This window comes from Sander lucioperca, chromosome 7 (genome assembly GCF_008315115.2).
Source record: "Sander lucioperca isolate FBNREF2018 chromosome 7, SLUC_FBN_1.2, whole genome shotgun sequence".
Classification (NCBI taxonomy): Eukaryota; Metazoa; Chordata; class Actinopteri; order Perciformes; family Percidae; genus Sander; species Sander lucioperca.
In genome coordinates this window covers 476,057-493,312 of record NC_050179.1, presented here as the reverse complement: position 1 = coordinate 493,312, position 17,256 = coordinate 476,057, and the positions used below count along the sequence as shown (strand labels likewise).

General features: G+C 38.9%; 1 long non-coding RNA gene across 1 annotated transcript in view; it reads right to left on the bottom strand.

Moving 5' to 3' along the window:
- Positions 1 to 15,077: 15,077 nt before the first annotated feature.
- The window catches only part of LOC118495525, a 13,080-nt gene continuing 10,901 nt past the window's right edge, over positions 15,078 to 17,256 (bottom strand). The window contains exons 2-3 of the long non-coding RNA XR_004897972.1: positions 16,457 to 16,460; positions 15,078 to 15,090 (exon numbers count right to left, since the gene is read on the bottom strand). This is a non-coding gene — a long non-coding RNA (uncharacterized LOC118495525). The remainder of the gene's footprint in view (positions 15,091 to 16,456; positions 16,461 to 17,256) is intronic.

Genomic DNA, 17,256 nt, shown 5'->3' with positions numbered 1-17,256 from the left:
TTGGGAGCTGATTAGGGAAGCATGACTTTCTCTGTGGGGTGAGACATATGTATTCAGGATTTGTAGGTTCCAGGTAGAATTGTCCAGTAACCTCATACACTACATTTTAGTTAAGTTGTAGTTTAACATTACAAAAAGGACATCATCTAGTCACACACCATGAAAATGACAGATTACATAACAAAGTCCAAGACATTTCTATTGTGGTCCTTGACTTACAGTAAAGCTTCCAAAGATGTAGAAGTCTAGGTGGCTAGCAGACACCATCCTACAGTATGTTTTCCTCAATAAAATCAAAGTCAAAAATCCATAAAAAAAAACATACAAAAAAAAAAAAAACATACAGTTTACATCCCTAAATTTCCCCATAAATTATAATTTGACCTTATTTTAATTTGTGGTGGGTACTTGTTATTTTACAACCACAATGTGTAAGTCACACTGTAAATACACGATAAAGTAGAGACTATAATATATAATATACTAATCACGATTAATCATCTTCAAGAATAACAAACTCTGCAGGTACAGTAACAGCATTAGTCAGCCAATAGCTCACTAAATACAAGTCTTTTTTTGCAAAAGCAAGCCTGCTCCTGAGAAGAGGCATCTTGTTCAGTTTATTCACACATTATTAAAAAAGCAATATGGCTTGTAAAACATTGTGCAGGGGAGGTTAGGAGCCAAGAAACGGCTTATAAAGATACCACCCCTCTAAATAACACTAGCTGTGAAAAATAGAAACAGTGTTTGAAGCTTCACATAAACCATGTCAAGGCCATAGCAATATTGAATAAATCAAGATCTATATTTTTAGAAAATAAATCACTGCATCGTCATGCACATTACAAAAGAGAGCAATCAGAATCATCAATAAAGTTGGATACCTGGAACAGACATACCCATTATTCTTAAAGTCACATATTCTGAAGTTCATTGATCTGGTTAAGTTTAAGACAGCACAAACCATGTTCAAAGCAAGAACTAAATGTTTTTATGGAAAGGCAGAGTGGGTGTTATCTGAGAGAAAAACTTAAGTTTAAAAAGCTCAAAATAAGAACAACTCCAAAAAGTATGTGCATCGCGATCTGTGTGTGTCCGCTACTGATAAAAAAGTTTAAAAAAAATAACACCTTATTGAAAGCATATGAGGATGAAGAGAGATGACTGTGAGGGTGGGTTATTATACTGATTATACTGGATACTGTATATTTGTTGTCTTGCTATGAATATATAATACAAAATATATGATACATACATGTACAAATTATTTAAAATATATAGGAACTATTTAAAGTGGAATGAGTGGTGGGAAAAATAACAACCTTCGGCTTCATCCCGCTCCTTTTCAGACAGGTCCTGCATTGTTGGCTTGTGTTGGGGGGTCTGTCTTGTAGTATAGAAAAGAAACGCAAACCAAGGGTTGTCACGAGGTGGTTTAAATCAACAATCAAAGGCAGACACATCCACAGATACTATATAGGCCACACCCTTTTTACGCATCTGATGTTGATTAGGTAATCATGTAGCATCATTGGGGTAAGAAATTATATTTCACACTATGCGGGGAGATTTCAATTAAATATACAATATTAAAATGTTCAAAAACACATGGATATTGAAAAAAATTATAATATATATATATATATATATATATATATATATATAAACTTATACAGTATGTATCATAATATAATCCACTCAGGCATTATTTTTGTTATTGGCCATATTAAACTAGGTAAAGCGCAGGTGTAAATAAAATGAATGCTTCGGTTCCTGGTATTGTTTATGCTCATTGTCACACTGTGATGGTTTACCGGGAAAACTGACAAGTCAAAAAATGTCTGACACACAGATACTGCAAATGATGAAGCTGCCATGTGTAGTATGGTGTGTGCACCTTGTGTGCTGATGTGAACTTTTGAGTGAGTATGAACATAATGCATAGCAAGGCAGTATGAGTGGTCACCTACCAATTGGAAGGTTGGTGGTTCGATCCCTGGCCTCCCTGGCACCATCAGAGTGTGAATGTGTGTGAAATGTTTATCTGATGAGCAGGTGGCACCTTGTACAGCAGCCTTGGCCGCCAGTGTGTGCATGGTGAATGGTTCCTGTGCTATGTTAAAGTGCTTTGAGTAGTCATTAAGACTAGAAAAGCACTATATAAATACAGTCCATTTACATATACAATGCAGGGTCAATGGGGGTTCCCAAATGTTTTCAAAAGATATTTCCTCCGTTAGTGTTTTGATGATGTTGGTGGAGATTGCTGTCTAAAAAGTCACTCCAAAATCCCCCATAGCTGTTCAGATCTGGCAACTGCGAAGGCCATAGCATATACTTCACATCATTTTCATACTCAGAACATTCAGTGATATATCATAAGTTTTTTTTCTTTTAATTTAGAAATTGTTTGAACATGGCTGATACACTTACGCACTGCAAAGAGGGTATTTAACGATTTTGAATACAGAATCAGCCAAAGCAGCCTTGACAAAACTCCTAAATAGTTAGGACTTTTCAGTTTAGTCCTTATATATTATTAACTTAGCTCTGGGGAGCTTATTCCCCGGAATCCTTATGTTTTTTTCGCCTTGCAGTTTTCCTTGGATTGGGGTGGCACCAAAATCATGGTTGCAGCTGCCACTGTGGTCCTGCTCCGCAACCTGCTACACCCTGCTGCGCCCTGCAGTGCCCTGCTACACCATGAACTACTACAACTACTACTTCTAGTCATAGTTCCATTATCTTTATTGTAACTATAACTGCCACTGTTCATCGTACCCCCAACCGGCACCATCAGACAACCGCCCACCAAGAGCCTGGGTCTGTCTGAGGTTTCTGCCTAAAGGAAGTTTTTTCTCGCCACTGTTGCACTAAATGCTTGCTCTTGTGGGAATTATTGGAATTGTTGGATCTTTGTGAATTATAGTGTGGTCTAGACCTACTCTATCTGTAAAGTGTCTTGAGATTACTCTTGTTATGATTTGATACTATAAATAAAATTGAATTGAAATTGAATAATGGAGTGCAGGTTAGGTGGTCAGTTAGTGTAAAGCTTTGTAAAGCTGCTTAAAGTTATACTCAAAATTTACTTAACAGTTTTTCTGTATTGCTAAAATACTAAACCCCATTCTCTGAACCAAATGCTCAGTGGCCTAAACCCATTTGTCGAATCAATCATGCTTCTTGCAAAACACATTCTCACTCGCTAAAACACATTTCACACTGTGATGCACTTGTGTTGCAAAATGGTTAACACGGGCAGCAAAAGTTAAACACAACCACAGCACAGTTGTCATCGTCTACACACGATGACTCAAAATTGTACACACGTTTCTACTGAGGTGATCAAACCAAATGTTGAGAATATAAGCCAGTTCAGAGTGCACAGGTGGCATAGGAGCATTTAATGTTGTCTGATTTTGTGGTTTCACAATATTTTTTAGTGTTGTGTCATGTGCTTTTCATTTCATTTTCTTTGTTCTTTGGCCTTTTGCAGTTGGACTACTGTATTGTTCTACAAGTGCCCAATATACAGACATTCAAAATTGTAGTACTTGCAGTATAAAAGATATTCACTGTACAAGTTGTGATATACTTTTTGTTTTCATTGCAAAATGTATTTACTGTATGAAATTCAAAAAATAATTAAAAATAATTCTGTAACTACATGCCCTGGATACTGTGTTCCTGAATTTTTGAGGTAATGTCTTATGAATGCCCTGTAGTGTTTAGTTATTGACTGGCTATGTGTATGATCTGAAAGCATTGTTTGATTTTGCCAGCAGAGTTAGGTGTTTTGTGAATATAGTTTGAGAATTTGGCTTTCAGTTTACAGTTTTGAGAAAATGGGTGAGGGTTTCAAGAAATGTGTCTTAGCAATTGAGAAAAATTGTAACAACAATCTCCACCACCTGCTGAAAAGCTCTACTAGCCAAATATCCAAGTCTGATTGATTGATTGGTATGAAATGGCATTAGACTCAACAGTGCTCTCTGTTGTCTTAACAGCAGCTGTAGCAGAGATAAATGGAAACCACAGTTGTGTCAGACACAGAGGGCTGCTACTGACTGTAATCAAAAGGGTGCGGATGGTTTTCAGCTTGTGAAATAATGTTCAGAAATAATTTCAAAGATTTCACTTATTTTGAGTCTTTGAAAAGACACCCATGCACATTTTTAAATGTGTGACCACATGAATTTCAAACAGAGATTCAAGTTAAGTTTTGTTTTCATTTCACAGTTTGTTGGTATAGTTGTAGAAACATTTAGTGAATGTCAAAGGGACGAAACCTTTCAGGACTGGCAGTTGTTATGATTGCATATGAGTGTTGGAAAGCATCCCAGCATGAATGGGGCAATAAATTCAGGTACACAAGTATCATGTATGTGTGCGGTTCCTGGTGTTATTTTGTTATCTATTATGTTTAACCATGTTTCCACATTCAATTAATTCGGAGTAAAAAAAAACCTTATACAGTGAGTAAGTGAGTAAGTGAGTGAGACAGACACATGATGGATATTTAAGCAGAAAAACTATAACTACCTGTAGTTGGAAGAAAAAAAGAACTAAACCATCGGAAATAATAATGATAATAAATCAATCTTGACAGTAAGGCTTTCACATGAGGAGTTAGGCATATTAGCTAAAATATGGCTCCAGGAAGGAGCCATCACAAGGAAGGAAAGGGCAGTAAGAGTAAGAGGCAGTAAAAAATCTTGAAAGGTGAGAAAAACCAATACAGAGGAGACAATGGGAGAGAGGAAAAAGGTTCAAGACTGTCCTCTCAGAGAAAATGGCAGCATCAGTCGCTTCATCAAATGCCCAAAAATGACATTTACGTTCAAATGACAAAGCCCTCTAGCAACGTTAGGACTTATGACTCTTGCCCATCGAAAGCAAAAGAGGAAGTAGTAGGACATTGTTATAGAGCCACAGAGTCCACAGGGGGAAGTTGAGGTGATTGGATATGTCACCAAAATTACCGTTTGTGTCCTGTTTCCTACCGACTGTCAATATTGTTTTTTTTTCCTTTTTAACCATGACCACAATCATTGCCAAACCATAATCAAGCTATATGAAGTGAAAAGACACAGTAGTGAGAGGGTCAAAGTTTAAAATGAAAACATGGACAACACCCAAAAACAAGTTCATGGCTATTTTAATGTACACAGCGCCATGATTAGCAATGCTAACCCTCTGTTGTGCAGACATGACATGATTGGCTTTCTTTTTTAAGCAACAGAACATTCTCTGACAATGGACCTGGGAGAAAAATTTAAATAATTACATGTAAGTAAATAGAGAAGAGAAGAAATGACATACAATAAAGTAAAACAAAATAAGGATTGTGAATGTTTATACATACAAAATACAATTTTTGTTATTTGATTTTTGTTACATGGATGTAAGAGAGAGTGGATGTAAGAGAGAGTGTGTGAGAGAGAGAGAGAGAGAGAGAGAGAGAGAGAGAGAGAGAGAGAGAGAGAGAGAGAGAGAGAGAGAGAGAGTCAACAATCTAATCAAACAATGAGACCGTGGAGCGAGTCACAGCAGAATATATACAAAGACGACAACAAATACTTTCTTAAGCTTTCAGTGCCATTGACATAACCACAAAGGTTTGCTAATAATAACTGACACCTAATCACTTACAAAGGATGCTTGGCAATGTTACGTATACAAACCTCTGCTGGAAATTCTGCTGGCACTAAAACCATGAGAGGATGAATAATAATAAGAAGAAGAAGATGAAGAAATCCTGCTATTTTTAGATCTCAGTCCGTGGGATTTACAAACCTGTATTTCAAACAAGGTGTATTACATCATTGGAACTGGCATAGTGTGTGTGTGTGTGTGTGTGTGTGTGTGTGTGTGTGTGTGTGTGTGTGTGTGTGTGTGTGTGTGTGTGTGTGTGTGTGTGTTATTTTTATTTTCTCATTTCCTCTTAAGTTAAAACTGTATTGTATTTCTTTGAGTATTTCTTATGTTCTGAAAATAAACACAATCAAATAGATTAAAAAACATCTAAAAGTAATTAAGGTTGAAAATGTACAGTAATAAATGTTCTGAAACTAAAACAAATCTATATTTTTTCTTCTTCTGAGTGTTCTAAAACAAAATTGATAATGGTTATATTGTTTTATTTCTGAGAGTTCTGAATAAATAAATGACTACATTTCTGTGCTCTCAAACAAATAAATGCAATACCTTAAGTTTAATTCGCCTTTTTTATGACGCACCCACGGACACACACACACACACACACACACACACACACACACACACACACACACACACACAAACAATAAAAGAAATTGCCTTACTCATCAATGTATGTAAATATATCTATGTATCGAACACATCAATCCTCCAAAAACCTCTCAGACACGGGTCTTTAAAACAGCTTATGATAGAGAATGTGGTCAGAAGACACCATATGTTCACCATGACACCATGTTCACCTGTAGGCGGACTCGTCTCCATCAGAGATGAGTCCGATGAGGGAGGTGTCGTCCGCAAACTTCAGAAGCTTGACGGACTGGTGACCGGAGGTGCAGCTGTTGGTGTACAGGGAGAAGAGCAGAGGAGAAAGAACGCAGCCCTGGGGAGATCCGGTGCTGATGGTCTGTGAGTCAGAGATGTGTTTCCCCAGCTTCACATGCTGCTTCCTGTCAGAGAGGAAGTCAGTGATCCACCTGCAGGTGGAGTCATATCTACCACATAGCCTGGTAACCCCACGCTGACAGATGCTGTCTCCATGATGCTTTGTCAGAATGCGGTTCAAAATAATTATCTCTTCCCCCATCTCAACCAGGCCTTATCGCCTTCACTGCCGCTTCTTATTCTGCACACACAGTCTGGGTTTTTATATTTTAATGTACACAGTGCCAGGGACAGACTGGGACCAAAAATCGGCCCTGGCATTTTGGCCCAGACCGGCCCACCACATAAGATCACTAATACCACCCGTCCTTGCGCTCCCCTAAATATGTATACCAACTCCTACTCCTCAAAACTACTAACGCCATGTAATGAGTAAGCAAGAATCAGTGAGAGTTGACACATTAAAAAGTGCCATTTATTGATACAATAAAACAGTATACTCCTCATCAGTGTTGGGCAAGTTACTTCCAAAATGTAATACATTATAGATTACTAGTTACTGTCATTTGAGAGTATTTAGTTATATTACAATATTACTGTCTCTGAATTGTAATGCTTTTCACTACTTTTGAGTTACTTTCACCAAAATAACAGCGGAAGTATGACTTGGCAGGTAGCTTGTGAATTTCACCACGGGGTCAACAAAGTCTCATCTTTATCCACTATATAAATCCACTATACCACTATATATTATTTTGTATTATTAATCTGAATCTGCAAAGTAACTAAAGCTGTAAAACGTACAATAGCCTACTTGACTCTGAATTGTGGTGGACTAGAAGTAGCCTAATAAGTAGGAGAAAATGAAAATACTCAATTAAAAGCACCTTACAATTAAATCAAAGTAGCCTATGGTATAGTTACTTTCTACCGCTGATAAAATGTAATGATATTACGTGTAGCAAGACTAAACATTAATTCCCGACATGTTGTTATCTGTCAGTTGCTCGGTCACATTGCTGTCGGCACTGACAGGACACAGATGTCCCTAGCCTACCGTCTCTGGTTCTGACCACGGGAACAGTGACGGTTCAACGCAGCATAAACAACTCCTGAAAATAATGTCCATGTCGCAAATGTATCTGTCTCTGCAGTCATTTCCACCACCGAATCCAGCAACACCGACTCTATACACGATGTGATTGGCCTGACCAGAATTTGGTTTTTCCAGCTTGCAAGCCAAGGAAGAGTTGCTCGACTGACCCTGGCTGCAAATTACATTTGCTGCCGCTAGGGTGCGTCTAGCTTTCTAGGCTAGCCGACACCGACACCACCACCACCACCACTATCATCAGCCACGGGAGCTGATGAAGGTCCTGCTACCATAGACAGTATATAAGAATGGACCAAGAGATCCCGTTGCTCTGGACGGAGACCAGTGAAGGATATTAGAAGCACTTTTCGGGGAGCGCTGAGCGTTACTGCGCAGCTTCCAAGTGAGAGAGACGACGTAAATGTAACGTGAGCAACCTGTCTGAAAGTTGTAAGTCTTCTGGTAGCTGTGCCAAGAGAAATCTCAATCATTCCGAATCTTGCAGAGACGGAGAGCTTAGGAATATGTATGGAGATAACATGGACACAGACTAATTATTGCTAACTAAAATGCTAGTTAACATTAGTAATTAAACTTAAACAGCTAATTCGAAACTGCCTGTGAGCTTCTCCTGTACTATACGGTAATTCCTCTACTATGCGACAGTAAGTCGCGTGGTTATGACACAATCGTTAGCCTATTTTTATAAAAACGCCTGCTACGGAGCCATAACGTGAGATACTGGTAATGGAGCCTTTTATTTTATACACGTGTTTCTTTAGAAATAAACAATGGACAAAAAAAAAAGTCTTTAAACGTTTCAGATGTAAAGTTATTCGCTGTTAAAGTGACGTCAAAATGAATGGCAGTCAATGGAATGCTAACGTCGGGTGATCGTTTGGTAGCATCAAAATGGCGCCATAGGAGGTTCAAGTTCTGAAGCGAAGCTTACCCCCTTGTCTGCTACTGCTGAAAACATGTCTGTCAATTTGAGACATTTGGTAGCATCTGCCTAAAGGGCCTGTTTCTTTTTCTCACGCAGCTTCTCTGCACCTCCTTTGCATTTCTTCTCCATGATCTCCATCACTATTCTAGCCTGGCAGGTGCACACTGAAACTGCACGCAGGCAGAAATCCCAAAGAGGGTGCTGTTTAAAGATGATTGGGCCAGTCCAGTGTCAATTAAAAAAACAACCAATGGGCTGCTGAGCTACATGTTTCATGGGCCGCGTCTGTCAGAAAAAAAAACCTAGCCTATGTGATATTTTTGACTAAAGTGTTTTGGGCCAGCAGCCCACTGTCATTTGAAAAAACAATGGGCCGCCGATCTAGGCCTACCACTTTTATGGGCCGGTTAAAAAAATAATTGAATAAAAAAAAAGTGTCGGCAGTCGGCCAAAAAGCAAGTCGGCCCACTGGGAAAGTGTATGCAAGGTTTGGCCAGTCCACCCTTGCACAGTGCCATGGTTAGCATTGCTAAGCCTCTGTCCTGCAGACATGACATGATTGACAGGTCGGCGTGTAGCCGTAAATGCCATAAATATATTCTTTGTAAATCTTTACAATCATTTCCAGAACCAAGCAGGCCTGCCTTGTTGCACGATCCAATTTGGTTTTCAAAAACTTCAAGCTTGATAAGTTGTTGTTTCCTGAAGCCAACAGAGTTTGAGAACGGCAACACAGAGAGAGCGAAAGGTGGGGAACATCTGACAATTATCCTGGAAATGTGTATAACCACAAAGGTTTGCTAATAATAGCTGACACCTGATCACTTACAAAGGATGCTCGGCAATGTTACGTGACCAGCTATACAAACCTCTGCTGGAAATTCTGCTGGCACTAAAACCATGAGAGGATGAATAATAACTAGAAAATGCATTTCCTGCGGAAAATGCGTGGGAATGCTGAATAGCTGAATTGCTAAAGCTAAACTGGTTGAATAGTTTAAATCAGTAAGAAGAAGTTGAAGTAGTGAGAATAGTTGAAAAAGTGGAAATCGTTTTAATACGTATGAATTTCATTAAAAAGTTAAAAGCTTATGCTAAACTGAACTGTTGGCTTCAAAAGTTGAATAATGACAAAAGACGTAGAACATTGTGAGGTCTGAGTATATTTTCTAACTGATAATCACTCACAAATGCAGAAATATGAAACAAATAGTACGAAAAATCTTAAAGCTCAAATGCACTACACGCTAAAAAAATCAGGAAAATTGTTAGAGTTGGAAGCTAAACTGCATTACCCAAGTGAAGAGCTAAAATACATTGTTAGAAAAGCTTGAAGCTGAACTGTAATACTGTCAAAGATGAAAGTTGAAATGAATTACCTAAAACGGCTGAAAGAAGAAATACTTTGTATTATTATCAGACACTGCATAGAACGAAAAAGCATCAATCTAGCTGATATGAGATGTGAAATATATTAGGTAAAAAGAATGGGGCTGAACAAAAGGAAAGAGAGGACAGAGAGAAGGAGAGAAGAGAGGAGAGAAAGAGAGGAGAGCCAAAATAAAACATGAATAGCTGATTGCTAAAGCTAAACTGTTTGAATAGCTTAAATCCGTAAGAATAAGTTGAAGAAGTGAGAATAATTGAAAAAAAGTGAAATAACATCTCAATCAGGGACATATTGACTGATGTATCACAGCTGGATTCAAACCTTGATCTCCCACACCAAAGACATACACAATATCCACTACACTATCATCTGTATAGTTGAAAATGTTCCTTTAGCACTTATAAAGCCTGTCTTTGATCATTGATCACCACACCAGCTAATGCTAATGAGTGAGAGACAGTGTGAGAGAACAGTAGGTTCTTTATTTAGAACTGTAGGTGAAAGTATGGAGGGGCTGAAAATGTTGGGAGCGGAAGAAAATTTGAAGGATTTGAAGCATGATCTCATTGACTTCAATGTTTAAAAAAAGTGTTAAAAAGCTTAATATTTTAAAAAGTATAAATAATAGAAAAAAAGTTGAAGAAGTCCCGTCATTAGCTGAAAGAGCTGAACATTTTAAAAGTTGAATGGTTTTAATAGCTCAACGTGTGCAGAAGTTACAGAGAGCCAAAAAACGTACGGAAGAGGGAATAAAATTAAAAAAAAGAGAGACAGAGAGACAGAGACAGTCAGACAGAAGTGGAACGCACAAGATATAGACTAATGTTCATATTACTGCCTGTAGTATTCAAGTTGACTGTCTGTGAAAGGGTTGTCATGGCTACCAATGACCTGTGACCATGTTGATAAACACCCTTTGAAGTCTGTGATGAGATCTCTTTGATCTTTAATCAGGTTAGCGACCGTGTCACCTGCTGAAACTGTCAGCTGTGCCCCACTGGAGCTATTCAAAGACACAGAGCAAGCTCTCAAATAAAGCCTCAGACTGCTAAAATGATAAGGGCTATCGGTGAAATGATGTAATCGTGACCACCACAAGACCTTTGTGAACGTATTCATGTAAAATTGATGTTGATAAACTTAAAAATGTGGGCATATCAGCGATTTAAAAAAGTGGTTCGCTCTGCGTTTCGCTCAGAAATGTGAAGAATGTTAAACAGGGCAGTGGATGGACAGAGATGTGGAACTCTTGTCATTTGGAAGCTCATCGAGCCAAAAGTATAAGGCATATCGCAAAACTGAGCACATTGCCTGAAACTAGACAAAACTACCTACGTTTTGATGTATAAATTGTGTATGACAAGTAGATATTGTGGGCGTGAGAGCAATTTATAGAGAGGGGACAAAGATATTTTTTTGAACGTTCTGTGCTCTGGCGATGACATCATCCACTCTAGGAGACGCAATACACACTAACTAGAAACGCAGAAAAATCCTGAAACGATCACTAAACTTAAACAACTTTTTCACAAAAACTGTAATACATATCAAACTGAAAAGATAGAGCCGGATAACTGAATATTTTGTGAACATTTTAAAGTTTGTTTGGCGTCTGTAGGTGAAAATATGAAGGAGCTGAAAATTTTGGGAGCGGAAGAAGATTTTAAGAATTTGAAGCTTGCTCTCATTGACTTCAATGTTAAAAAAAAGTCATAAAAAGCTTAATATTTTAAAAAGTATAAATAGTAGAAAAAAAGTTGAAGAAGTCCCATCATTAGCTGAAAGAGCTGAACATTTTAAAAGTTGAATGGTTTTAATAGCTGAACGTATGCTGAAGTTACAGAGAGCCAAAAAACGTACGGAAGAGGGAATAAAAAAAACTAGAAAATGCATTTCCTGCGGAAAATGCGTGGGAATGCTGAATAGCTGAATTGCTAAAGCTAAACTGGTTGAATAGCTTAAATCAATAAGAAGAAGTTGAAGTAGTGAGAAGAGTTGAAAAAGTGGAAATCGTTTTAATACGTATGAATTTCATTAAAAAGTTAAAAGCTTATGCTAAACTGAACTGTTGGCTTCAAAAGTTGAATGACAAAAGACGTAGAACATTGTGAGGTCTGAGTATATTTTCTAACTGATAATCACTCACAAATGCAGAAATATGAAACAAATAGTACGAAAAATCTTAAAGCTCAAATGCACTACACTGCTAAAAAAATCAGGAAAATTGTTAGAGTTGGAAGCTAAACTGCATTACCCAAGTGAAGAGCTAAAATACACTGTTAGAAAAGCTTGAAGCTGAACTGTAATACTGTCAAAGATGAAAGTTGAAATGAATTACCTAAAACGGCTGAAAGAAGAAATACTTTGTATTATTATCAGACACTGCATAGAACGAAAAAGCATCAATCTAGCTGATATGAGATGTGAAATATATTAGGTAAAAAGAATGAGGCTGAACAAAAGGAAAAAGAGGACAGAGAGAAGGAGAGAAGGAGAGAAGAGAGGAGAGAAAGAGAGGAGAGCCAAAATAAAACATGAATAGCTGAATTGTTAAAGCTAAACTGGTTGAATAGCTTAAATCCGTAAGAATAAGTTGAAGTAGTGAGAATAGTTGAAAAAGTGAAATGACATCTTGATCAGGGACACATTGACTGATGTACACCAGTGGGATTCAAACCAGGATCTCCCACACCAAAGGCATGTGCCCTATCCACTACACTACCATCTATAGACCATGAATGTTCCTTTAGCACTTATAAAGCCTGTCTTTGATCATTAATCACCACACCTGCTAATGAGTGCGAGACAGTGTGAGAGAACCGTAGGTTCTTTATGTAGAAATGTGTGGTGAAAGTATGGAGGGGCTGAAAATGTTGGGAGCTGAAGAAAATTTGAAGGATTTGAAGCATGATCTCATTGACTTCAATGTTAAAGGAAAGTGTTAAAAAGCTTAATATTTTAAAAAGTATAAATAGTAGAAAAAAAGTTGAAGAAGTTCCGTCATTAGCTGAAAGAGCTGAACATTTTAAAAGTTGAATGGTTTTAATAGCTCAACGTATGCTACGGAGAGCCAAAAAACGTACGGAAGAGGGAAGAAAAACAAGAAACAAAAAGACAGAGAAAGACAGACCGAGACAGAGAGAAACAAACAGAGAGACATGGACAGACAGAGAGAGACAGAGACAGGGAGAAACAGACAGAGACAGACAGACAGAGAGAAACAAACAGACAGACAGAGAGACAGAGAGAGACAGAGGCAGGGAGAAACAGAAACAGAAACAGACAGACAGAGACAGGGAGAAACAGAGACAGATACAGAGAGACAGAGACAGACAGAGAGAGACAGAGACAGACAGAGAAAGACAGAGAGAGAGAGAGACAGACAGAGAGAGACAGAGAAAGACAGAGACAGAGAGACATAGACAGACAGAGACAGACAGAGACAGACAGAGAGACAGAGACAGAGAGAAACAAACAGACAGACAGAGAGACAGATACAGGGAGAAACAGAAACAGACAGACAGAGACAGACAGAGACAGAGAGACAGAGACAGAGAGAGAGACAGAGAGAGACAGAGACAGAGAGAGAGACATAGACAGACAGAGAGACAGAGACAGACAGAGACAGATAGACAGACAGACAGAGACAGACATAGACAGACATAGACAGACAGAGAGACAGAGACAGACAGAGAGAGACAGACAGAGAGACAGAGACAGACAGAGACAGACAGAGAGAGACAGACAGAGACAGACAGAGAGACAGAGAGACAGAGAGAGACAGACAGAGACAGACAGCAGACAGACAGACAGAGACAGAGAGACAGAGACAGAGAGACATAGACAGACAGAGAGAGCCAGAGACAGACAGAGAAAGACAGAGAGAGAGAGAGAGAGAGAGAGAGAGCGAGAGAGACAGGCAGAGACGGACAGAGAGAGACAGACAGAGACAGGGAGAAACAGAAACAGACAGACAGAGACAGGGAGAAACAGAGACAGAGAGACAGAGAGAGAGAGACAGAGACAGACAGAGAGAGACAGAGAGAGACAGACAGACAGACAGAGAGACAGAGAGACAGAGAGACATAGACAGACAGAGACAGACAGAGAGAGACAGACAGAGACAGACAGAGAGACAGAGACAGACAGAGAGACAGACAGAGACAGAGAGATAGACAAAGAGAGACAGAGACAGTCAGACAGAAGTGGAACGCAAAAGATTATTAGACTAGTAGACTAATGTTCATATTACTGCCTGTAGTATTCAAGTTGACTGTCTGTGAAAGGGTTGTCATGGTAACGTATGACCAGTGAAAACCCCCTTTGAAGTCTGTGATGAGATCTCTTTGATCTTTAATCAGGTTAACGACCGTGTCACCTGCTGAAACTGTCAGTTGTGCCCCACTGGAGCTATTCAAAGACACAGAGCAAGCTCTCAAATAAAGCCTCAGACTGCTAAAACGATGAGGGCTATCGGTGAAATGATGTAATCGTGACCACCACAAGGCCTTTGTGAACGTATTCATGTAAAATTTATGTTGATAAACTTAAAAAAAAGTATAAGGCATATCGCAAAACTGAGCACATTGGCTGAAACTAGACAAAAATACCTATGTTTTGATGTATAAATTGTGTATGACAATTAGATATTGTGGGCGTGAGAGCAATTTATAGAGAGGGGAGAAAGATATTTTTTTTAAGGTGCTGCACTCTAGCGATGACATCATCCACTCTGGCAGACGCCACAAACATAAAAGAGACTTCAGATACAGTATTAGGGACCACTAAGGTCTATATAAAAGAGACTTCAGATACAGTATTAGGGGAACACTAAGGCCTATATAAAAGAGACTTCAGATACAGTATTAGGGGACCACTAAGGTCTATATAAAAGCATCCAAAGAGCACCATGTCATAGGACCTTTAAATAAGTCTATCATAGTTATTAGTCATATTAGATCAAGACACCATTTCCGGGACTATTTGCACCGTGCATTAATATTGCCGCCACACTAGGGGTCATGGTCACTTTCTGCGAGATCCAGTTTCCAACTCACACTGTAGATTTTTTTCATGGCAAACATGTTGACATGTCATAGTAGGAAAAGCACAGGTGTATTCAAAACCATTAATGATGGCTGCATTCCACTTAGGAGAGGCCCTGGTATTGTGCATGCTGACTCAATGAAATAGCTTACTGGGACACTTGATGGAATTGAGCCATCTTTAAACACAAGACATAAAACATTACAACAGATAAGATGTTTTCTGTGCCACATTTCGTCTGCTTTCTGTGTCGGAGGAAGAGGCGTGGCTCAGGCACATCATTAAAGGTGCAGTAGGTAAGACTTATAAAGCTAACTTTCTGTCATTTTAGCTGAAACTGAAAAAAAATCCGGCTCCTCTGGCTCCACCTACAGCCTGCAGTGTGATTTGCAAAAATCCACTGCTCCCTGTTCAGATGTTTATTTTTATTATTATAATTTATACTCTTTATTGATCCCCAATGGGGGAATTACAATTTACACTTACAATTTACAATTTACAATTTACACTTACAATTTACAATTACAATTACAATTTACAACAATTTTACAATTACAATTTACACTGTTATTACACACTACACACAGGCCTGAAATACACACACACACACACACACACACACACACACACACACACACACACACACACACATGCTCCGGTCCTTTTACATGCACTAATGGAGAGATGTCAGAGTGAGAGGGCTGCGACTGCTGAACAGGCGCCCTGAGCGGTTCGGGTGCACCAATCAGGGCCAGGGGGGGTGTCTAACTGCGTGTCAATCACTGCTCATGCACACGCATTCATTCTCCCATGTGGGGGGGGGGGAGACCGTTTTGGGCTTTAGCAGAAAAGGGGGAGGGACTGAGAAGTTGTTGATGTTCAAATTTGTTGGCTAAGTCCTGGATCTTCCCAGTCCTACCTACAGCACCTTTAAACCAAAACTACATATATTAAAATCATAGGATTTATTGATTATTCCTAAAACAAAAAAGTAAACTGATAATATCAAATAATTCAAGTTTGTAGCTGATTTGACAATAACCAGTGTATATTCTAAAGCATTTCTTCTTCATAAAACTTTGAATTGCAGCTGTGTTTGAAAGGCTCTGTGACACTAAATAAACCTGTTTAGTCTTAAAGTCTAAAGCTACATGAGACTCGTAGTAAACCTGCAAAATCTCCCTGAAAGAAATGCTCTTGTGTTGTTAATTTCATTATTTTCTTTGGATGACCAACATGTACCTCCAGACAAAAACCTATATTTAGTATATTATATTTAACATATAAAATAATTTGAGCTAAGTTATATTTTGGGGGTTCAGGATGCAAATGAGCGTTTGTCCCCTGATTTATACATCAAACTATATTACACATGACTGTAGTGCAACTTAACATTTAAACAACAATAGACTAGCTCAACTTAACCAAATTGCCTCAACAGCAACTAACTAGGATTAATTAAAGAAAACCACAAACAAGGTCCTGGTTTTATACTCACGGCAAACGAGCCCCCAACTTGTTACGACCGGCTCACAGGCCACAACAAAACAGGGAGATGCACAGCAACGTAACAATAATAAAGTGACATTTATTAAATAATGATGCAAACAAGAGAACGATGAGGTGTGATTGTCAGTATCAGTGATGAATGAAGGTGTATGGATGTAATGGAGAATGTGAGGTGCATGTTGTCAGTAGTTAACAAAGGGAAAACTCAAACAGAGAGAAAACATGTTGGTGTGCAGTCGGGAGAATGCGGCCGCCTGGTCTCGGGGCAGGCGGGGTTAAATAGTCTGGGAGGACCGGCCAGGTCATCTCATTATCTCCTCCGCTACACCTGCAAGTTAACAAGACAAACCACAGTACACATGTACGACAGGCCCAGGGCTGTCACACCAACAAACATAATTTTTATACATTTATTTTAAAAGATTATTTGTGTAGCTAGTGTTTGTGTGTATGCAGTAGTTATTATATAGTTGTGAGGAATAGTTTCAGTTTTCTCACATCGCCACAGGACGTTTTTCGGGGGTGGCGGCAAGAAGCTTGCGCATAGGTGAGGATTAAGGTGAGGGTGTGGGTGCGCAGACCTCACTCCCACCATCTTCACTCCTACCACATGGACTCCACCTGTGCCTGTCCCCAGGTGCAGGTTTGTCTTTGGGGTTTGCT